Below are 25,666 nucleotides of genomic sequence, written 5' to 3'. Positions count from 1 at the left end.
TCAGATTTCAGGGTGAGCTATTATTCCTAGCTCGGGCTGGATTCTCTTCTTCAAGTCTTGATGTCTTTGATGTTCGGACATGGACCATCTTTCTACTTATTTTAGTTTTTAAATACCCTTAGACTTAGTAATTTGAGGATAGATGTTCTTGATGTGATGACTTCCAGATTTTGGGGATGATAAGTATTATACTTTAGAAGTTTATTTAATTGATATCGTTAATGAGTTTTGGATCTTCCGCATTTTATTTACTATTCAAAATTTATATACTGGTAAACGTTGGGGTTTAGATTGTTGGTTCGCTCACCTAGTAAGATAAGTGTGGGTGCCACTCGCGGCTCGTTTTGGGTCGTGACACCTAAAAGCTAGTCAAATAGGATAAGGCACGCTAGTACCTCATTGAACTAGTTTTTGGACTTCTTGGACGTTTTGGTTTCTATTCTTCCTAAATGTCTTATATACATTAAATAAACCTTAAAACAATGTCCAAACCTTTTGACACCTATGTTAGGCTCTAGAACACATCTTAGATTTCAAAAGTGTTACACCATGTCTCTTTAAAGAAAAGGTGAATGTGATTAAAAACTATTTCATCAAAGTAATGATAAGTACCAAGCATACAAGTGGCGATTAGCCGTACCCATAAACTAAGTGGCGTCATAGGATTACCTAGATAGACATTAGTTATTGGATCAACATATGCTAGAAGTTCACGATCGGTACTACTTAGGCAAGTAGGACACCCTTTTTCGGTGGAAGAGACAGTGAATTCTATGTTAATAGCTCACATGGTGTTATATGTTAGTTATAAATACTTCCCAAAAGCAAGATATGATGAAATAAGGTTACTTCAAGAAGTATCACACTCGTGACTTAAGATGATGTCTATTTTCCTTGACCATGTTTTGTAACTTATATTTTCTTCTACATTCATGTCTTAGCTTGGTAATTGCACTGTATGAAAATGTCCAGTCCCTCATGCTTTCTAGTGTTTTATGAATGACTATAATACTTGGCACATATTTTGTAATAATAAATACAAGAAAAATGACTTGTAATGAAATGGAATCCGATCTTTAAAAGTCCATATCCAATCATTGAAGGTCTACAACGATTGGGAAAAATAGGTCATCACCGGTCGTTAAAAGCTACATCGTTAAAGGTTAGCGACTGGATTGCATAGTCGTTCATTAGATATAACATAGAGACAAGCCGATAACCATAAATCCGGTCTCCACATTTTCTACCAACGACTACAAATTCCCTTCGTTGATGGTTATTTGGTCTTTAAATTTTAAAGTAAAACCAAAATTTCAAGTCGTTACAAATACTTTTAGTGGTCAGATTCTTTCATTGATTACATTACTTTTAGCGACAAAGTTTAAATTCCTTTCATTGATTTTAATAAATTTAACGACCATGTTTGTTTCAAAAATGTAGCTTCAAATAAACATATATATTTTTATCCTCAAGCAGTTCCGGATCTTGTTATCAAATTTTTTGGACAAGTCTTAAAAAAATTAATAATTTATTTCCATGAACGAAAACATACTGAAAAACTTACATACAAATATGTGTTCACCACATTATCTAAAAAAACATATTCAACATAAGATCTAAATAACATAGATGTTCGACATAAATGTTATAAAACTGAAATAGCTTCATATATAGGTTTAAACATCTCTAGATCTACAACAATAATAAAAATATAATCTTTCTTTTCAGCTGGATCCACAGTTCTTCAACAAGATGTTGTTTAATCCTCATCACATTCTTCATCTGTTTTAAAAAAAACAATTTGAGGTCAATTCATAACAGAATGCCGGATAGCTATAACTTATAACTTTTAAAGCATAAATCAGTCATTTATTGAAAAAAACAACAAAAAGGGGAAATACATGAGACACTTATATATAACACAATACAAGCTTCAGGTATACTAAGAAAATACATGAGATACTATTCATTGTCTCGTCTAGAAAGCTTGATCAGTTGATGTTAGAAAATATTCTATGGCTTAAAAGTTACATATAATTCTAAGTCTTTTTCCAGATTGCTATCATTTAGACCAAGTGAAGAATATCATTTTCATACAAGATCCAACATGTTTGACTTGATACAAGTTGTTTTGTAAAAAACTTATATATCATATCAACATCAATTATTTCTCTCATTTTTTGGAAGCAAATGTACAATGTCTGTTATATACATCACCTGTATTGCTGAAAAGAGGATACAATAGTGTCGTAGCATTTGAAGAAAGCCACCAGGCTTAAATATTGAACTAGACTACACATAATTCATTCATGCAATTCAATTTGAAGGACAAGAATACTAAAGGTTTTAAGATGAAAGAGGCTACAAAGGAAGATATAATCTGTAGTACCGACTAATTAGTTTTGTTAGTATCCACTTTTCTGAGAAATAAATCCTAATTACCAATTATCATCCCATACAAGTAGAGTTCAACCAATTAAAATAGTAATTTCTGGAGTCCATGCTTATTGTGCACATGTCTTTGTTCTCCCCAAGAAAGTGATCAAGAATATAGAACAAATCTGCACGACTTTCTTATGGATATAAAGTATAAAGTTTCTAGTAGAATGAAAGGAATGATGTATTTTATTGATTGTAAACTAACTATACATAGATTTTGTACAATTTCTGCAAAATTATAAACTACGAAAAAGGTAAGACTTATCTATAACGTATATATAAGGAGAAAAGTTTTAATAGAGTCCTAAAAAGAAGACACTGCTAAATCTCATCCATTATTACGCCCCCGCAAGTTGGTGGTGTCAACAACAACAACTTGAAAAATTGCAGGACAAAAGAAGCTTTGGGAAGAGGTTTTCTGAGTATGTCAGTCACTTAATCAGCTGAGTGTAGATGGTGAACTTCAATATCCTTGTTCTGAACTTATTCATGAACTAAGTGAAAATAAGTGGAGACATGCTTGATCCTTCTATGAAATACAGGATTGGAATAAATGTAAGTGGTACTGATCTTGTCACTGAAAACCTGTGGAGCTCCCTTAAGTGAAAGACAAAGTTAATGAAGAAAATTTGTAATTCAGTTGGTTTCTACAATAAAAGCAACCACAACTCTATAATCAGCTTCTGTAAAGGACCAATATACGGAGTGTTGTTTCTTGCAGGCCTAGGAAATTGGTGTGTTGCCCGGAAAAGTGATATAGCTAGAGATACAAGTGAGATCATTTGGTTCACCAGCCCAGTCTGAACCTGAATAAACAGTCAAACAAGAATATGGAGCTTTGGAAATCTGTATACCATATTGGCATATGTAACGAAGATAACAAAGTAATCGCTTGACTCCTTTCAGGTGAGAGTGGCGTGGATTGTGCATAAATTGAAAGAGTTTGCTCACTGTGAAAACAATATCAGGACGTGTAAAGGATAAGTAGTGGAACTTTAACCAATTACCCGCCTATAAAGAGTACCATCAGTTGGAGGATAATTCACTGAAGTTGTCAAAATGGTAGTTCATGTCATAGGTGTAGGAGCTCCTTTACTGTCTAGCATGCTAACATCCTCTAAAAGATCCATGATGTACTTGTGTTGTGAAAAAAATACCAACAGTTGAAAAGAGAACCTCAACACCCAAAAAATAATGGTTTTGTCCAAGGTCATTCAAGGAGAAACGAGTTGGAAGACCATCGATTATATGACGAACCCCAAGAACATAAACAATGAATCCAAAATTATGTAAAATAACTAAAGAAGAATCAAATTGGGACTTGAAAAGTCCAACAGTTAGCAAATAACTTTTGAGCTCATTGTACCAAGACCGGGGAGCTTATTTCAAGCCATAGATTGCTTTATTCAACTTATCGACTTGGCTGGAGAGACTTTCATCTTCAAAGTCAGGTGGCTGCCTTATATGAACTTCTTCCTCAAGGATTCCTTTGCAATAATGCATTATTGAAATCACTCTGATGGATTGGCTAGTTAACTGCGTCGGAATGATAAGCACCAATCGAACAGTAACTGGTTTGACTACTGGGATGAATATTGAATAGAAGTCTAAGCCTGGACGCTTGGTAAATCCTTTTGTAACAAGAGGAGCTTTATACTTGTCAATGGAACCCTCATATTTATGTTTTATATGAAACAACCACTTGCACTCAACCAGATTCATCGAAAGAGTAATTGGAATTAAATCCCATGTCCATTCCTAACAATTTCATCAAATTCAGCTTGTACCGCTTCTTAATAGTGAGGCTGAGAACATGCTTATCTGTATACATGAGGAACAAAGGACATGGACAGTTGAGCACTAACACTACACTGCTTGGGTTTGAGGGTATTTGTTTTGAAGCGTGTGACCATGGGATGACTTGAAGTTGTCCCCTCAAGTGAAAGATCAGATGAAGTCAACGCAAGTGCAAGTTGGGAATGGTTATTGTCAGATGAGTGAGAAGTTAGGTTGGTGTGAGGTATAGGGTAAGGGAGTGGTAACAATGACATTCTTAGTTGTTGGTGATTTTTGTGTTGATAGGTGATAAACGGTCTGGGTGATGGTGGGGGCTGAGTATTATCTTGTGGTGGTGTAATGGTATGAGGCAATGAAGTAGAGGATAAAATATAAGAATTACCTGATGCAATGGAGACACTTTCTGATCGAGCAGGCATTGAGTTGGGCATTGGAGAGTGAATGGGAAGAGCATCTAGAAGGAGATGCCAAGAATTGAAACTTGATGGTTTATTAGTCACAGGTAGAATATCAGAACAATTTTTCCAAGTGATATCAGTGCTCTGTTGGATTTTTCGATTTAAAAATATATTATTAAAAGGATATGTGTCTTCCAAAAACTGAACATCCCTATATAAGTACAATTGATTTTTGAAGAGATCAAAACATTGGTGGCAGTAAAGTTTATTAGAAAATCCTAAGTATACACAAGGAGTCAATTTTGGATCTAACTAATTTTTGGCATATGGTTTAAGTCACAGATAACATAAACAACCAAAAATCCAAAGTGATTCATAATGTTGAGTCTCGTGAAATAAAATTTTAGAAGGACATTTATTCTGTAAATTTGGAGTGGTTTTATAAGGTAGACTGCTTGGTGACAGGAAAAACTCCAAAAAGATTAGAGCAAGGAAGCTTGATGCAACAAGGTTTTGACACTCTAAACTACATATTTCTATCTGCATTCAACTAATGCCACTCTTTGAGGCATGTATGGTGGTGTCACTAGGTGTTCAATACCATGATTTTGAGATATGAGGATAAACCTTGGAACTCACCACCACCATCAATATAGAGAGACATAATTTTGGTTTGAAACCAACACTCAAGTAAGGGATGTAAACTTGAAAGACATTAAGAACTTCCTTTTTTGATTTTATAGTGAACAACCATATGTATTTTGAGTGCTGGTCAACAAAAAAGGCATAATATCTCTTTTTATCAATTGACAAAATAGGAGATGATCCCCATAAATCAGTATAAATTATTCGCAAAAGTCATTGACAGTGTAATGAATTTTCAGAAAAAAGGTAACATGTGCATTTTATTAGAATAAAAAAAATTACAAATGGAAGCAGTTCTAGAATGTGAAACTACAAGAGAAAACTGATGTAAAATCATGTTTAATGTATGATTATTAGGATGTCCTAAAAAACGATTCCACATGTTTGGAGGAACAAAAACATTGCATTGAGGGGTATGATGTGCACTGCCCGACGACCACTCATATAGCCCATCTCTATTCTGCCTGCAAAATAGAGGCGCCCCGTACTTAGATCCTTCAAACAATAAGAAAAAGGAAATAATTCAATGGACGTATGAATGGTTATCGCAGAAAAATTTTGAAATAGAAAGAAGATTATTTTGATATAATGAGAACATAAAGTATTGAGAAGCCTAAATTTCTTATTCGATGCAAGTAAGTTAGTGTTACCGATATGAGATATTGGAATGGTATTACGGTCCCCTATTTCTATCTCCCCTGGACCATGGTAGGTGTGGACATCAGTGAAATTTTGCACATTAGAGGCCATATGATGAGTGGAACAGGTATATACAATCCAAGGAGCCTGATGAGTTGGAGATCGAGCAGTATAGTTTGCCTTGGCTTGTAGGTGATTGTGTGATTGTGATATGCAAACCTTAGAAGAATGACCAGGTCGGTCACACAACTAGCACTTCAGAGTGTGGTCATAACACTGATGTTTATTATTGTTGCCAGCACGCCATGGTTAGGCACGCCTTGACTGGTTGGCATTGTGGGAATTTACATTTGAACGCCTATTAGAGGTGTTTCCTTAGCGATGATGCATGTTTGTTTTTTGTGCAATAGTAGCAGTAATGGGTGTTGAGACTAGCTTCTTTGATTCTTCATGCTTGATGAAAAGTTCATGGTAAAGTAACTTCTCATAATGTTCTAGATAAGAAATAGTAGAATCTCTTGCACGGATAACAACTGATATTTCACGGAATTCAGGTCCAAGTCCAGTAAGTATTTTGACAATCACTTCCTCATTATACAAAGAAGCTCCAGCAGTGGAAAGTTAATCAAAGAGAGATTAAATCTGGTGTAGATAATGAGTGATAGGAAGGGTTTCTTTTGCGAGACAAGCCAGAAGATCTCGCAAACTAAAGATCCATATTTGTTATTTGTTTTCATAAGAAGTGTGCAAGAATCCTACGAAGCATGGGAAGTGAATGTTGCGACAATCGTAGCAGCAAGATTTGGATCAACTAAGGCCAAGATGGTGTTTAAAATCACTTGATCTTGGCGATACATGAAATATGCAGGATTTTCGATGTCCTGATTATTTTGAGCCATTGTACGAACACGGGCTTGGAGAAAACCGTTGAATGGCCAAAAAGGTTGTGACCACGCATAAGCATTGCCAATTGTGCTTTCCAAAGGGAAAAATTATGGTTCTAGTTAATTTTATCGGTAACTGGGTAATATCATTAAACTATACAATTGTTGTACTGGCATTGGAGTTTGTTACAATGATGTTTCGGGCCATTTTTATGGAAAGGGTGGTAGGGTTTCTTGACATAATTTATTGGTGAGAGTTAATTGGCTCTTGATACCATATAAAGTAAAGTTGCAAGTAGAATTAAAGGAACGATGCATTTTATTGATTATAAACTAAGCATATATAAATTGTATACAACTTCTACAACAAACAGAAAACTAAGAAAAGGTAAGACTTTTCTATAACCTATATATAAGGAGAAATTTATAATAGAGTCCTAAAGAGAAGACACTACTAAATCTGATCCGTTATTAATGGACACGGACAATAACAATGTCCAGAAGAGCATTCATGTCATGGGAAACAATAAGCCAACCACATGCTGCACGTTATTCAATATCATTGAACTAAATATAGCTATGCAATACTAAATTAGCAATTGCCAAATGTAGCTAGAAAGGATTGTCTATGGATATGATGGGTACACAATTATTTTATGAAAAGAAGGGTTACTGAAACTGTCCTAATACCTAAATCTGTATCATCATGGATAGTGAGGAATATATTGGGGTGTGGAGATGTATTATAACAAGTACAAACTAGTTAGGGTGCTTTGATGGCTGAGTTTGCAACGATAAAGAGAGGAGGCAAGTTCTTTACTTAGAAGATGTATATATACCTATCTCATGACCATATTTCCCTGACTTGAGTAGAAGAGTACTACCTTGCAACATGGTTCACCCTAGGTTAAAGTTTATTATGTGGCTGGATGTCCAAAGAAGACTAGCAAAAGTAGACATGATTGAAAAATTGGTATAAAAGTGCCACATGATGTTGTGTTTTAGTAAAATAGGGGAGAATTTTTATCAGACTTTTAAGGAGTAGACTGTGCTACTGGTTGGGATTTCACAAGGTTATTTTTTACCAGAGAATAGAGTGGGCTGAGATAAGTGATATTGCAAAAAGAGTGCAGGACGAGCATATTCATATTCGCAGCTAGCAAAAGGCAAACTGGTTGCCTGTACTTCGAAATCTGAATTCGTATCCCTAGGCTTTTTTACAGTGTAATAAACATAAATTATTCTTGCTTTGTATGTTAAAGTGAGTTATAAAATGGATAGGCTAGAATGATATATAGCAGTTAGGCCATCACTGCTTTGTTTGTACTAAATTATTTTGTTATGATTGATAAATCCCTCCAAACCAAAAATTATTATGATTACCATGAAGCAAACATCCAACAATGTCAGAAATGTATCGATGAAAGTAGTATTATCTACCTTAGACCACTTCTTCTATAGATACAAGTTGTTCTATACACGTGACTGTGAACCCTATTTTTGAGATAAACTAAAATGAGATAACCATCTTTCACATTTACACAATTCAGAAAGTCCAACAAGTTTAGTGATCATTATTCAAAAACTATAATACAATAAAGATTTAATACGCAATACAAATACTAGGGTGAACATGCTGGAAAGGAACTTAGTTCAGAATATTGGAATACATCCTTATTGAAAAAAGATATTTGCATAATTATATAAGCATGTAGTCTCGTTCATCTTGGGAAGTAGTATAACTAAAGACTGCGTACCCTTTAAAAATCAACTTATCATAGAAAGAGATACCACTGCATTAACAAAGCCCTAACCAAAGATGAGCATTTGTTAATGACATCACTAAATTCATGTCATATATAATGAAAAGATTGCTAACGTGGTGGAGGTGATGGATACTGATGAACAACTATTCTTTGAAGGCAGTCATATTTACTCTCTAGAATATCAATACACTTTTGCAGTGATTCCATTTCTTTTTGAGTTATTTTTAGTTCTTCCAGTAGCACAACCTTAGAAGTACTACCTCCTTTGAACTCCTTAGTGGTTATCCCACCACCAAATCCACCTGCATGACTTTTGCATTGAGGTCCAAAGCAGCGTTCCACTACCTCAATATTAGTAAGAGATGGTTCAGATTGTACGAGCTCTTGAATTTTCAGCCTATAAAATAGAAAAATGTTTAAAAAATTTCACTTAATCAATCAAGAGAGAAAATGGTAAATGAAATTTAACAATGAACAGACATATTTTTTATTGGTTTCGGGTTCGACAAGCTCATTTCCTTTTTTACGAGTCTCAAACATGATAATTGCTATGTTTTGGTGGATTACCATCTTTTCTCCCATAGCAACAAAAAAATTAAGTACGATAATATCTTTTGTAAAAAAGGGAGTTTTCCTCGTAGGGTTTCATGATATATTTTACTAGTTTGTGACTACTCTCTCTTATAGGCTTGTTACCCATACGATGAGGTATACACAACTTAGACCTGTGGATTGTGTTTCTTGTAGTTGATTTGTGCATTAACAACACAAGTTGAACTTATTAGAAGCTTGTGTAATGATTATATTTTTATTCGTAAATTAACTTTTGTAACTACTTTGCATCCTCTTGATCACAAATGAAATCATTTAATCAAAAGAACTATTCCAAAAGAGTAGTCATATGTGACTTGGAAATAAAATTATTGAATCAATAGCTATGCAATCATACCTTTAATTTATCATATAAAAATTGTTCCTTGACCATCAATTCCCAATCACTCTTGTCTACACCTATTGGAACATCTTTTAGAAACCGATGTAATGACTTGTATTTCATGTTTTTGTGCATGGATCCTCTCCAATTGTTCCAAAGCTTTCTCATAAATAGCAAAACATTTTCTCTTGATCATTCATGTTATCACAGAAAAACTTTTCCTTAAATTGAGAAAAATATCATTAGAACTTTGTATAGGGAGGTATTGCATATCATAGAAAGAAGCCTTTGATAATTTAAGATAAGGTGTGCGTGCCTCCCATATATAATTTTTGAGGACTAAAAGTTAAGGGATGTATGAAATGGAATGAAGCTTTTGTTTACAAACTACTATATGGAGGGTTTCAGAATAACTACATCCCCTGGGTAACATGAATACATGCCGTGTATATGAAGTAATATGGCAGTATATGAGATCAGATACCACCTATAAATTAGTTTTGGTATTGGAGAAAGTAAACGTCTCTAAAAATTGGGATGGTTGATTAGTAGCAAATCATAAGGTACAAGTTGACAAAGTGAAACGTACGTAATTAGCCACAAGGAGTAAAGGAGCCATAGGGATACAGACCCGTCTTTGGGAAGCATATCTTACTTGGTTTAAATTTATATAACCAAACCATAATTAAATTTATTCTCTTGTTGGAAAACTACAACAAGTTGCTTACAAAGGCTCGAATGATGAGTTTGAACACGCAACTGCAAGATGCAAATTGTTGTGTATGTGCAATAAGGGTAGTAGAAATTCCTCAACACCGAGAGTAAATGAATTACAACATATTATATCTAACTAGATAGAGGTACAAATTATTTAGAAGGATGTCCCAGAAAGTTTGAAATTGTTCAGAAAAAGGAAATTGAAGCAAATACAACATAAAATCTAGGTAGAAATATGGAATGTAATGATTTATCACACATGGAAAGCAATGAATTTGAAGATATTAGGGGCATAACTGTGAATAAATGTTTTGCAATTATACTGATAAAAAATAGGTGAGAGCTAGACCATCTATTCTGCAAACAAAATGGGTGCCGTGAGGTGTCAGATTTCACATAGGAGACTAAGTAGAGAGTGAATAGTAATATTGAGGAGGGTAATTTTTGTTTGTTTTGGTAATAGAAATTCTTAAACAAACACAAGAAGAAGAGGAAAAATATTGTTTTTACAGTAGCAGCGGTATCACGTCAACGAAAATAAAAGAGAGTAATGTTTTAGTTCTTACTGTAACAGTTGCCAACATGTGCTAAAGCTTGTGCTCTTCGATATCCATCCATGAATATACCCGCAACCACATATTATGATCACGAACTAGCAAACCCAAGTGTCTCGTAAATGAGGTGTGGTTCGGCCCAACAACTCAATTGTGATAGAAAATAACTTTTAACTTCTCTCGAGGTCTTAATCGCACAACATTCTACAAATGTTTGTTCCCCTCACCTTGATTGTCCTATCATGCTAACATGGGCCTCCAAAATTTGAAGTAAGTCAACTATACTCTTTGATAGAAATTTGATCTTTAGTGCTAAACCATTAAAACAATCTGGAGAATACTCCACTAAATATGTTTTAGGTGTCAATCATTGAAATTATTGCCGTATACAATGGTCTAGTCTTTTTAGATCTATGTTACCGAATATGCAAAATAACATTGTATCTGGTTTTCGACTCCTACCCATCAATAGTTCCAAACCAATTGACAACTAGAAAAAATAGGCAGAATCGCATGAGATAAGGCCTGAAGTTGCCACAAAAATGTGATACAGAAAGGGTAACTAGCAGTGGAATAAATTTTTGAAAGCTTAAGATCCCAAATCAGTAATTTTTATTCTTAGAAACTTTCATTCAGAAAATCACAATTGATGAATCAAGAATAAGTGGAGGTTAATATGGTTAGGACTAGTGAAAAAAAAATAATGAAGGATCATATGTCATAATCATATGAAAAATAACTTTTCGGCTATTTTACTTGTAACATCAAGAAAAGAAAATATCACACGGAAGAAAATATATACTAGTTTCATTTCTCGTAGCATCTTCCGTAACTTCAATGACTTTTTAAGACTTTTTAGACTTTAATAGACCTGGAAATTATAATATGAAAATAAAATAAAACTTCAAGCCAACTAATAACAACAAAGAATTACACAAAATAAAGTAATATATACTAGTATCACTTCTCTGAACATCTCGATACACTTCTGTCATTTTTTCTGCCTTATAATATCTAACGGGACCTGCAAAGTTTAAAGTAACTCAATTATGCTCTTTGACATAAATCGATCATTAGCATCAAATAATCAAAAGAATTTGGAGAATGATCCAATAATTATGTTTTAGGTGTCAACTTCTGAAATTATTAATGTATACAATGGTCTGGTCATTGTAAGATAGAATATTGAAAATACTATGCTAGTGGATCACTAAATTTCCTTCACCATTGAGAGGTACCAATCTAAAGTTCCAAATCAAGGGTCAACTAGACAAAGAAGGTAGAGCAAATGTGAGAATCCCCACAAAAAATAACATGTGATTTAGAAAGGGGAATGGACAACATCTAAGAAAGATGTTGCTGAAGCAGGAATTCATAATGGAGAGTTATTGAGATAAATAGCTACTAATATTTTCCTTGTCTCGAATGTCCTTGTTCCTAAAAATGCTAGCCATATGCTAACATATCTATTTCGCAGGGAAGCGAGTCATATAATTTTTTTTGTTGCTTTACATGTATCAACAAGAAAATACTTACTAGTTTGATTTCCCTTATGGAACCTTGAGCCACTTCAACAATTTTCTCTTTTCTAGATTTAAAGGGACCTGCAAATTTAAGTGCAAGTAAAAGACAATCGAGACTTTAATTAAACTAAGAAAAAGAAGTTGCACAAATAAAATAGAATTTTAGTATCACTTCTTTGGGGAACTCGAGGCACTTCAATCACTTCTTTGGACCTATTGAATTCAAATGGACATGAAAAGTTTGATGGAAGTCAACCAAAACAAGAAGTTTATTCCAATTAGTAACAAAAAAAATACTAAGGAGTTTAAGTAGAGAAAGCTAAGAAGAATTTCTTGATCAAAAGAATAACCAAACTAACTCTTTTGCAAATGATCACATCTTTGTGTATCTCAAGTCACTTCCCTGTCTAGAAAGAGGGGGTCATTGTCTTCCATTTGATAAAAATAAGGAGGTACAAGGATACTTTTCTTTACTGGTTTATTTTGACTAGAAGTTTTTGTAGTATTTCAATTTTCACCAATCATAGTCCTTTTTTTAGCATTAATCCATAAGATTCGTCCTTGGCCCTTTGCATCACTAGTCAATGTGTATTGATTAATTTCATCTTTTTGATGGAGGGGAGCATTGCCTTTCTTTTTATCTAAACAAGGATGCACGTGGAAAGTATTATCTGCTAGCTTATTCGACTTGGAAGTTGTTAAATAGTAACTTATATTTTTGCCAATCGGAGTCCTTTATTCAGCATTGGCTCTGATAGTGCTCATATATTTCAAAGTTGGACCTAGTCCTTTTACTAAGGCACCTGGTTGAACGAGTTCATGCTTGGGAATTTTCGAAGCTTCTCCAATTTCATACTTCAAAGTTTTTGAGGGGTTCATGTCAACCTAGATAATACAAAAAAATAAGAGAAAAGTCTTCAAAACAAAAGTTCAAAGAGGTCAGGAAGTTTTTCATAAGAATAAATTTGAATTGAAAACACATTTAGAAAAGAGACACATGTACATGTAATTTAGGTTCCTAGAATGAACCATTACTAATACAGTAACATAAATGTAACATTAAAGACCAAGTGAATCAAATAAATATTCATATAAATGCTATAAAGAATCAATTACCATAAATAAATTAATAATGTCAAGGAAAACATGACAAAGCTCCAAACCATAAGGAGTTCTTTTTAATTTCCCTTGTGTAGAGTTGTCTAAATCTTCTAAGTCATCATCCATTTTTTTCAAATTATCAAAAGAATCACGAGGTTGAACCTTTTGCACTATGTTCCAACCTTTATTGGAATGAACGATAGCATAAAATACTTGTAATGCTTGTCTAGCTAATATAAATTGCTGATTCATTTTCAAATATATCGAAGGTCAACACTTACAAAGCCATATTCATCCATTTTAAATCCCCTCTTTTGATCATACACATCAAATAACATACATTCCCAACAAATTGCAATTCAAGAACCTCGGTTAACTCATCATAGTAATTCATATGATTTTGTTCTTCACCAATTTCATTTACTACAACCACTCCACAATTTTAAGTTTTAAAATATTGATCATACTCTTTCACATGAAGCCTATATCTATTAACAATATGACCTTTGAATCTTGTGACAAATGGCATAGGGCCACGTGATAAAGATAGAAAATCTTCCATTCTCTTACTATCATCATATTTCTATAATCCTGCAGCCTAACAACATCAAATAGATTTTCAGAAAACAATATTTATTGCATTCTTGATTTAAGAAAACCAAATTAATTTCTTACAACATTTTTTTGTACCCAACTAATGAATTTTCTATTCCACTCCACATCTGAACTTTTTGGAGAGGTCTCACTATAAATTTTTGAAAATTCCCTAACAGAGAATTGAAGTTTTACATGTTATTTTAAATTAAACATATAATTAAGGTATAAATACATTATTAGATTAAATAAAAACTTATTTGAGAAATGGTTGAATTTTATCACAATTCTTTAAAATATAAAATGTTGTCCTCCATATCGTGTGAATAAAGTTTTTCTGGTGTGCTACCCTTTGATATATTTCCAGGTTCATAAAATATTGCCAAACCACCCTCAGGTTCAATTACACCACCTTCATACTTTCTCTTCGGACAATTAAACTCTGTCTTTATTGTATTTAAATACCTTGACATAAAGTCATAGATTCAACAACTAAATATCCCCCTACAATAGAACCTTCATGGTGATCCATATTACCAATAAAACATTTCAAAAGGTGCAGGTATCTCCCTGTTGGATACATCCATCGATATTGAATTGGTTCGACCATCTTAGCTTCATCAAGTAAATGAATAGACAAGTGCACCATGAAATCAAAAAATGCAGGATGGAACACTTTTTCTTACTTGCATAATGTGTTTTGTTATTTGAGCTTCTATTTGTTCCAAAACCTCTAGGCTCAAACATTTTTCTCCAAGAACTTTGAAAAAATAGACAACTCAATAAGTGGTTCAGACAAATATATGCAAAGCATACCACACATGTTAAGAGGAAGTAAATGTTGTAGAATTATATGACAATCATGACTTTTTAATCCTATTTTTTTTATCCTTAAGATATACACATTGAGAAATATTTGAGGAAAATCCATCTTGGACCTTTAGATTCTTTAAAAATTTGAAAAACTTTTGTCTATCGTCATAATATAATGTGTAAGGTACTGCTGGCAACTCATATTCATCTCCATTTTGTTCTGGATGCAATTCTTATCGTATTTTCATTTGTTGTAAATCCAACCGAATATCAAGGTGTCTTTTGTTTTCTCTGAGACATCTATGATTGTCTCCAAAATATTGTCACATATATTCTTTTTTCAATGTGCATTACATGAAGATTATATCACAAAATTAAGGTTTTCCAATATGGAAGATCAAATAATAGACTCTTCTTATTCCAGTTAGCACCCCTTTTCTTGTGTGATACTGTAATCTTCTTCTGTGGATCCTCTGTTAATGGTAACCCATCTAAATCAGCAACCTATTCAAGAATATCATCGCCCGGTAAATTTTTAAGAAGGTACTGTGTACTCAGTAGTGTTATCAAATGACGCTTTATCATTTATCCATTTGTGATTAAGAGAAAGATAGCGGCTTTGACCTATATAACGATATTTTTGGGCATTTTTATGCTTGTATAGTGTTTTTTTAATCGAAACATGGGCAAGCCAATTTTCCTTTTGTACTCTATCCAGACAAATTTGCATATGATGGAAAGTCATTAATGTTCCACAACAAAGATACATGTAACGAAAAAATCTTTCTAGTTGATCCATCAAATGTCTCGACTCTAATTTCCCATAATTCATTCAACTCCTGCATCAAAGGTTGCATATAGACATCAATTGCATCACTAGGACTCTCAGGGCCAAGTATAAGCATTGGCAAAGTAAAGTTCTCTTGCTTCATGCAAAGCCAAGGTGGCAAATTATAGTAATAAGTACCACGAGTCAAATGTTGTATGGATTTTTTGACCTTCCAAATGGTTGGAAACCATCACTAGCAAGTCCAAGTCGTACATTACGAGGCTCAGCAACAAAAGATATGGAAGCTCATCAAATTTTTTCCAGGCCGTTGAATAGCTTGATGCCTCATTATTCCATCATCAAATCTTTTGTCATGATGCCATGATATCAAAGGATATATCTTTGAGCACATAAATAGTCTTTGATGCCTTGGCTTTAAAGAAAAATAATGTAAAATCTCGAATGGTATCTTTTTTCCTTTTTCAATTTTTCCCCTATTATATTAACCATCCTTACATCTAGATGCACCGCAAACTTTGGAAGATTGAAGACAACTATCATCCTTCCAATATAACATGCAATCATTCTTACAGGCATCAATTTTCTTACAAGTAAGCCCAAGATCTGGAATTACCTTCTTTGCCTCATAATATGAATTCGACAAGTTTGTTCAATCAAACAATAAATAATATTTGAACAGCTTCAACAAAATCGTAAATGAATCATTACTCCAATGGCAAATACTTTTAAGGTGAAGCAATTTAACCAAAGTAGAAAGCTTAGAAACTTTTGTACTTTCATATAATGGTAAATCAAGATCTTTCTCTAGCTTATACATTTTTTTGGCTTCATCATTTGGTTCTTCCTCCAAAAAATCATCACCACTATTATTCATATTATCTCCATTAGAATCGAGGTACAAATTTCTTAGCGAACCATCTATTTCATCCTCACCATCATCTTCTTCAATGTCATTAACATTTATTTTTCAAATTTTCATTGTTCTTCACCTGACATCTCCCTTGGTGATACCAAAGAGTATCACTTGGTATTATCCCATGTAATATTAAATGTGATCTTACTACAACATGTGTTCTAAAAGCTGCATTACCACATTTAATAAATGGAAAACGTATCAACTACGGTTCTCCTAATGTTGTAAAAGCATAATCCAAGAAAATCTTCAACCCATCTATATCGAGTCTATCTTTAATGAGTTGCATCCATTTTTTATTAGGCGCAACTATCTCCATGCATGTAAGATAGATATAATAATCCATTAGTACAACAAAAAAGTAGTACTAATTAGATATTCATATTTAGAGTCTTAGATTCATACACAATAGATGCATACAAGTATTACAACAAAAAATCAAGAAACAAACATTTAATCAATACTTAAACAAGAAACACACATAAATATTCACAAGATGGTAATAAAAAGGTTACAAAAATTGGAATAGTCCAAATTACATGATAAAAGACTAGCATTTCAAGAAAATCCAACATATAATAGTAAAAGACCAAATAAACATGTCAAAATAATATTTTTTTCAGTTATATTCTAAACATCAATAGTAAGAGACCAAATAATTTCTACGTTTATGGTTATGAGCGGAATATACAAAGCAGGTTCACAACTAATTTATAAAACTATAAACAAAGGTCAGAGAAGTCCTACAATCTATCAAATTATATTAAAATAAGATTATGTAAAGACTTAAGAAAAAAAGGTGAAATATTTTATAATTTTTTGTTTGTAGCATTTAAATTTTGTTACGCACTTTCTTATTACCCATGTTGAAGACATCAAAGTATTGATAGTGATTTATAGTTCAACACTTTATAATGCTCACTCCATTGTTCAAAAATCGATGAAACACACTAAATGATCGCAACAAACAGTACCTCTTAAAAAATGCCCAATAAAACTAGATTAAATACTATAGAAAAACAAATGGACACAAAATTGAGACAAATACTAGATATATTTTCAAAAACACTTCACTAAAGAAGAAAAGTTTAGGAAAAGAAAAACAACATACCTTACAAAAGATATCAATAGAGAGCCTTCAATTGAATAGTTTTTGAAACACTTTCAACAACAATAACAAGCACCACCATCGACAAATTCAGAATTAAAGCCTACAACAACCAAGAAACAAACATGTTAACATGAGATACACTTCACGGAAAAGAAAATATGAAATGCAATAAAAATCATAAAACAACAAACAAGTCACATGAAACCATATATATATAATTTCAGTATAGTCTTTCCAATAATATATATTGCTATTTCAAAGAGTTTATCCCATTTCAATGAAAGAAAAAATACTTGGAGAAAAAAAGGATGTGTTAACCCTGAGTGTGGCAGACAAGAAATATGGACATCACAATGATGGAATATGATTTTCTGGAGGCTACTTAATGATTGGGGAATAGCATGGGTAATAAAGATAATAAAAAGAGGATTTTAGACTGCTTCTTTTGCCATGAGATGGAGGAAACAAATAGTCATCTGTTCCTTCACTGTAGAGTGACTGCCTAGATATGGTATATGTTTCAAAGCATTATTCAAGATCCTTGGGTGGATGAGAAGAGGTAAGAGTAAAACACAGAAAAAATGGTGGAATCTAGTTCCGTCTTGCATTTGTTGGTCAATTTGCAAGGAAAGAATTAATAGGTGCTTTAAGAATATTACTAACCCAATGCAAAAAGTTAATGAAAACTGCACACATTTGAACCTGAACCGATATTAGACAAGTCCTCTTTTGGATTAAAAACAACATATGTTATTTAACATCCTTGCAAAATAAACATGTTTTGTTACGTAATACTAAAGGGAGTTTAATCATCATGATCCCCGTAAAACTGCCTGAATTCTTCAGTGAGGAACATGTGACATAAAGGAGTCAGTTAAAACAAATGTGTTGGTTGAGTAGTCTAGTGAGGATATAGTGTAAATGCCAGAGGTAGTGAAAATTTGAAGAACTCTAGAAGTAATTGAAAATTGAAGAAGTCCAGAATAATCGAAAATCGAAAATGGAGGATGTCCACAACCAAAACCAAAGCCCAAGAGAAATTTTAGGGCAATGTTGCCACATTCATCAGTATATGAACCACTTAGTGGGATGATACTAGGAACGAATTCAAGTGGATGAATGAGAAGAAATGAAAGAAACAATAGATAGATGTTGTTAGAACATGACATAATGAAAAGTATGGAAAGAGAGTGATTTGAGTTACTAATGCATGTGGAAAGTGAACCTATTAAGTGTGACGTACAAAACTCTCTAGTTTTTAATTGATATGGAGCTTAAGAAATAAAACACAAAACGTTTCAATATTATGGTCTTAAACAAAAAGATATGTAGTATGTATTAATATATCCTTTTATTTAGTGATCACAGACATGTCACGTGGGTAGATGGAACTAAAGAGTTGCTAACAAAGAAATATGAAAGAGATGTTATTGTTAGAACGAACTTATAAGAAAAGTAAGAAAAACAAAATTTGAGTAAGTGGAGTATGATCTGTTTGGTGGAGGAGTAATATTTTGAAATCTCCTTAAAAGAAGAGCTAGATTTTAATAATGTAGTTAAGATGAAACAAGGCTTCCAGCATAGCCAAGTTTTCAAAGTTTGCACACTGAAAATTCAGCCATTTATTCCCTACCTTTAAGGGAAAATTTAAGATGCATACTTGCTCTTGTAGAAGATAAAAAATTATCATAAAGTAAGAAAACAATACAGATAGAACAAAATCAATAAAAATAGGGTCAAATTTCTTACATTACACTTAGGTGTAACAAAACTAAACTTTTTTTGTAAGTTATAGAATTAAAGTTCCTATAGATTATCAAAAAGAGTATATAAAATTCCTCCATGGTACTTTTTTTTTGCAAAGATTATAAAGCATCTTATGTACATTGAAGGTCAGGTCCTCGGCCACTCTTTTGGTTATTGTAAAGATAATATTTTGAATTCATATTAGTTGTAAAACATTAGTCAGGTCCTCGGCCACTCTTTTGGTTATTGTAAAGATAATATTTTGAATTCATATTAGTTGTAAAACATTACTTTGTTATGACTAGAACAATAACAAATATAATCTAAACAGGAATAAGAAAACCTAATATCTGTTGTTTTAATAAAAAATTATAACTGAAATTTTTCCTAGAAACAATGTGACAAATTTATTCAATAATTTCATTATTGGGACTTCTTTTTATTGTTAATCGAGGCTACCAATAGTGCACACATAATTACCAAAAAAACATGTGCCTGTAAGAATAACTAGTATAAATAAATTAAGAGCATATTTCACGGACTTAGAGTCCTACTAAAGATCCGTGCGACACTTGACAACTTGCTTAAAAATATTTCACGATCTTGTAAGCTCAAGTATGCTTTTTATGCCAAGATTGCATAGAGAATGCAAAGAAAGAGTTAGAAAGATTTGGAAGAATGCTTTATATTGCTTGGAAGATTTTTTCGAACTTGGTGGATGACTTACAAATGAGTGGCACCTCTATTTATGCAAACACCTCGGGGATAAAGTGTAATTTAGAATTACTTTAAAAGTCCCTAAAGTAATTACACGTTTTTCCATTTCAAGAATTATCAACACTTTCTAGGGAATTTAAAGATTTCCTAGAAATTTTCTAGTCCTTCTTCTAGAACTCTCCAAAGTCTTCTTGAAATATCTAAGGGCTTCTAGAGTTTTTTATAAACCTCTCCAAAAATCTGGACTCTTCAGACCCTATTCGAATGCAAAATCGTATTGAGAATTGGCGGGACATGACACTCTCCCAAAAGAAATGATGCAATGACCTCATCACGTGACCGATGTATACACATCCAAGTCTTGTGTGTCACGCCCCGAGCATACACCCTAGACGTGGTCAACACTCAGTGATCATTGATTGCCTTGAGTTGAACCTTGGCCTGACTTACTTAACTCAGCGGAAGACTTAACTCAATGAAATAGTCTCATTTAATAACTTAAGTAAATAAGCTGTCATACATGACACTTAAGTCTTAATAAAAAAATGTCAGCAATAAAAAAATGAGAGACGCAATGATAACTACCTTACTGTCTATATATGAAGCCTTTTAAAATACTGATATTGATGTTGGGACAGACCCCACAACACCCTAAAAAGGAAAGACTGAAATACAATAAGTGTGTGCTCCATAATACAAGGAGGCTCAACGTTGAGACCAAGTGCGAAGCTAGATCAACGAAGCATTGCATGATGATAATCCTGCTTATGTGCGTCTACATCATAATATGATGTAGGCCAACTGACATCAGTGCAGTGAATATACTAGTATGTGAGTTTGAATGCAAAAACGACTTAATCTTGAAAATAGTAAGAAGGAAGATTTACCCTGGCTCTGCTCAACTCATGAACAATATGACTTAATAATACTAACTCATTTCAATATAAAGCAATTTAAAAGCAAGTTCAATATAAAGAAAAGTTGTTTGAAAACATACTGTATGTTCTGAATGTATAGAAGGATACAAATAACTCTGAGATATATGTAAAAATACAAATAAATTGACATGTATATATAAATATATTGAACCTGTGTGAGAGTTTCTCTAACTGACAACCATCACTTAAGAGCTACTATGAAGATACAACAATCTACCTTATGCATGCCAGTGTTAGACAATTGGCAGTTTTTCAGCTTATTATTAGTTTTACTATTTTTTCTTATTTCAATTTAGTTCTTCCTATTTTCTATCTATACTTAGTAAACTTTAGTTGCTCAACTTTCTGAAGTTAGTGGCCCCATTATGGATGTTAGTAGCCCCCTTTTATGGTAGTTAGTGGCACATGTTCTTATTTTAGTTTTAATGTATATGTTTTTTTCTTTGTATAAATTCAGACTTTCTGCAGATTAATATACACAAGAAATTTCATAAGTTCACTCTATTTTTATTTTTTCAAATCAGTTTCTTGAGTATTTTTGTTCTAACAGTTGCATCAGAGCCTCTAGTTGATCTTACAGGACAAAAAAAGTTTTAACCTACGACACAAATGGCATCAAACAACCTACCTTTAAATCCACCATTCACTTTCACCGGTGAAAATTACAAAATCTGGTTTGTGAAGATGCAAGCTTTTTTTGAAGCCTATGAACTTTGGGAAACTGTGACGAAAGATAAACCACTTGCTGCTCTACCAGCAAATCCTACCTTGGCTCAGATCAAATCTAACAACGAAGAGAAGGCATAGAATCTAAAGCCAAGTTGCTTATGTCGAATGCTGTGGCAGATACTGTGTTTTACAGATTCATGGCTTACAAAACTGCAAAAGAGGCTTGGGATAGGTTGAAAGAAGAATATCAAGGCAGCGATAGAACACGTCAAATGCAAGTGTCTAACCTAAAAAGAGAGTTTGAGTCCTTGATATATACAGGAGGATGAAACTATCAGTAAGTATGCTGATCGAATATCCTTAATTGTTAATAACATTAGGATTCTTGGTGAAGAATTTACAGATAAACGAATTGTGGAGAAAGTTCTTGTGACTCTTCCTGAGAGATTTGAATCTAAGATTTCCTCTCTTGAAGAATCCAAAGACTTGAGCAAACTTTCATTAGGTGAACTAATGAGTGATCTTCAAGCACAAGAGCAAAGGAGGACTATGAGACGGGAAAAGTTCATTGAAGGAGCTTTCTCTGTACAAAAGCAAAAAACAAAGCAACAATTCCACCAAAAGAATAAGGGCAAGCATGATGGAGGAAACAATAGTGGAGATGTGAAGCAGAAGTTCCCTCCTTGCAAACATTGTAGAAGAAATACACATATGGAGAAGCATTGTTGGTGGAGAGTCGATGCTATATGTGGAAACTGTAAGCAGACGGGACACGTATCCAAGGTCTGCAAATCAAGAGCAAAGGCTCTGGTGCTTTGCAATCACAAGTAGCAGAAGCTGACGATGCACATGAAGAGCAACTATTTGCAGTTTCATACTTTCAATCAGTGAATCCTCTAATTCATGGCTTCTTGAGAGTGGTTGCACATATCACTTGTGCAATAATGTTGAATTGTTCAAATTCCTAGATGATACTCACAAATCTAAAGTAAAAGTGGGAAACGGTGAGGCAGTAGAAGTCAAAGGCAGAGGTACAGTGTCTATCTCAACAATATCAGGTATCAAAACTATTTCTGTTGTTTTGTACACACCTGATAGGAGTCAAAATTTGTTGAGTGTTGGACAAATGCTTGAAAATAATTATTCTCTGCATTTTAAGAATCGTGAATGTGTTATTTCTGACCCTTATGGAGTAGAGTTATTTTATGTAAAGATGAGCAACAGAATGTTTTCAGTTGATTGGGAGAAAATAACTGAGTAGGCTTACACTATTACTTCACAAACATGTACAAACCTATGGCACAAAAGGTTTGGTCACTTCAATCTGAGAAGCATCGCCGAGATGAAAAAAATGATCTAGTGGAAAATATGCCTGAATTTCTTTCTAATGCTCAAGTTTGTGAAACTTGCCAACAGGGAAAGCAAACAAAATTTCCATTTCAAGAAAATCAAGTACGAAGAGCTAACAAGAAAGTTCAGCTCATTCATACCGATGTTTGCGCCCCAATGAAAACAAATTCGCTGAGTGGTAACAAATACTTTCTCCTCTTTATTGATGACTACACCAGAATGTGTTGGGTTTAAATCATAAAACTCAAGAGTGAAGTCTTTGATGTTTTGAAACAATTTAAAGCATTAGTAGAAAATCAATGTAATCTTAGTATTAAGGTTTTAAGGTCTGACAATTGAGGAGAATAAACTTCTTCTCAATTTGTGGAGTTTTGTAATAGCACAGGTATTGAACGCCAATTGACATTACCATACACTGCACAACAATATGGCGTGTCTTAAAGGAAGAACAGGACAATAATGGAGATGGTCAGATGTCTTTTGCTCGAAAGAAAGATCCCAAATCAGTTTTAGGCTGAGGCAGTCAATACCTCTGTATATTTGCTGAACAGATTGCCTACTAAGGCCTTGAAGGACATGACTCCATATGAATCTTGGTGTGGTAACAAACAATCAATACACCATCTCAGAATCTTTGGGTGTATATGTTATTATCGAGTTCCAGAAACAAAAAGGAGTAAGCTGGATAATAATGCTCATAAAGGCATATTTATGGGCTATAGTTCATCCAAAGGTTACAGTATTTTCTGTTTGAAATCAGACAAACTAATTCTCAGCCGAGAAGTGAAGTTTGATGAAGCAGCTGGTTGGGATTGGCAAAATCAGAAGACCTCTTATTCTGATTCATTTTCAATGGAGCAGCCTCAATTTTCAGAAGATGAACTAGTTGATGATGTACTAGTGAGGGGAACTCGATCCTTAAAAGATGTCTATCAGCGGTGTAACTTTGTTAGATCTGAACCATCAAGCTATGCTGAAGCACAAGACTCCCAGGCATGGAGGAGAGTTATGCAAGAAGAACTAGACATGATCGAGAAGAATGGAACCTGGCAGCTTGTTGACAGTCCTAGAAATCGCAAGGTAATTGGTGTAAAATGGATTTTCAAGACAAAACTCAATCTTGATGGAAAAATTTGCAAACATAAGGCTAGATTGGTGGTGAAGGGATACACACAACAATATAGTGTGGATTACCAGGAAATATTTTCTCCTGTAGCAAGGTATAACACAATCAAGCTTATTCTTGCATTTGAATCTCATAGTTCCTGGCAGATTCATCAACTTGATGTCAAATCGGCTTTCTTGAATTGTTTGCTTGCTGAAGAGATCTATGTAGAGCAACCTGATGGTTTCTCAACTCTTGGAAAAGAGGATCAAGTTTATCTCTTAACAAAGTCCTTGTATGGCCTTAAACAAGCCCCAAGGGCATGGTATGAGAGGATGGACAATCATCTCATCCAACTTGGCTTTAGTAGAAGTCAAAGTGAAGATACTTTGTATGTGAAAGTCAATGCTGCAGGTGAGTCAATTGTCTCAATTTATGTGGATGACATGCTTGTGACAGGAAGCAAAATTGAACTAATCCAAAGGTTCAAGGATGAAATGGAGAAAATCTTTGAAATGACTGATCTTGGAGTCATGAAGTACTTTCTCGGCATGGAAGTGTTGCAGTCCAGTGATGGAATTTTCATATGCCAGCAGAAATACATTTCGAATATTTTAAACAGGTTCAAAATGCAAGACTGCAAACATGTGAGCACTCTAATATCTACTGCTGTGAAGCTTGGCAAGGATGAGGATTCCGAAAAAGTGGATAATAGTATGTATAGAAGCTTAATTGGCAGTCTTCTATTTCTAACAACAAGCAGGCCTGACATTCTCTTTCTTGTTAGTTTGCTCTCTAGGTTTATGCATTCTCCTAGAGACACACACCTCACAACTGCTAAAAGGGTGTTAAGGTATATTAAAGGAACTAGCAAGTTTGGAGTTTTTTTCCCAACATCTGCCGAAGTAACTATGAACCTGATCGGGTACTCTGATAGTGATTGGGTGGTGGAGTTGATGATTCCTGAAGCACATCTGGATATCTTTTCTGTTTGGGGACAAGTTGTTTTAGTTGGAGCTCTAGAAAACAAGAAACTACAGCTCAATAAACAGTAGAAGCTTAGTACATAGCTATTGCATCTGCTGTGAATCAAGTTATCTGGCTAAGGAAGATGATGAAGGACTTAGGCCATGAACAAACAGAAGCTACCAAGATCATATGTGACAACAATTCAGCAGTTTCAATCTCAAAAAATCCAGTGTTTAATGGTCGAACTAAACATATCAAGATCAAGTTTCATTTTATTAGAGAAGTCCAACAATCTAATGAAGTGTTGCTTGTTCATTGTTCATCTGAGAATCAGCTAGCTGACATATTCGCCAAGTCATTGCCAAAGGAAAGGTTTGAAGATCTGAGGCAAAGAATTGGTGTTTGCCACAAAAATGCCAAGGAGGAGTGTTAGACAATTGACATTTTTTCAGCTTATTATTATTTTTACCGTTTTTTACTTATTTCCATTTGTTGCTTCCAATTTTCTAGCTAGACTTAGTCAACTTTAGTTGCTCAACTTTCTGAAGTTAGTG

The 25,666-nt window shown here is 33.7% G+C and overlaps 1 pseudogene; it reads right to left on the bottom strand.

Annotated features, from left to right (window-relative positions):
- Positions 1-17,631: 17,631 nt before the first annotated feature.
- On the bottom strand, positions 17,632-18,787 carry LOC107027492 (annotated as a pseudogene).
- Between the last annotated feature and the right edge of the window lie 6,879 nt (positions 18,788-25,666).

The sequence above is a fragment of the Solanum pennellii genome, chromosome 8 (assembly GCF_001406875.1).
Source record: "Solanum pennellii chromosome 8, SPENNV200".
NCBI classification, from domain to species: Eukaryota; Viridiplantae; Streptophyta; class Magnoliopsida; order Solanales; family Solanaceae; genus Solanum; species Solanum pennellii.
The sequence above is the reverse complement of the archived record's forward strand: the minus strand, read 5'-3'. Positions and strand labels throughout refer to the sequence as shown.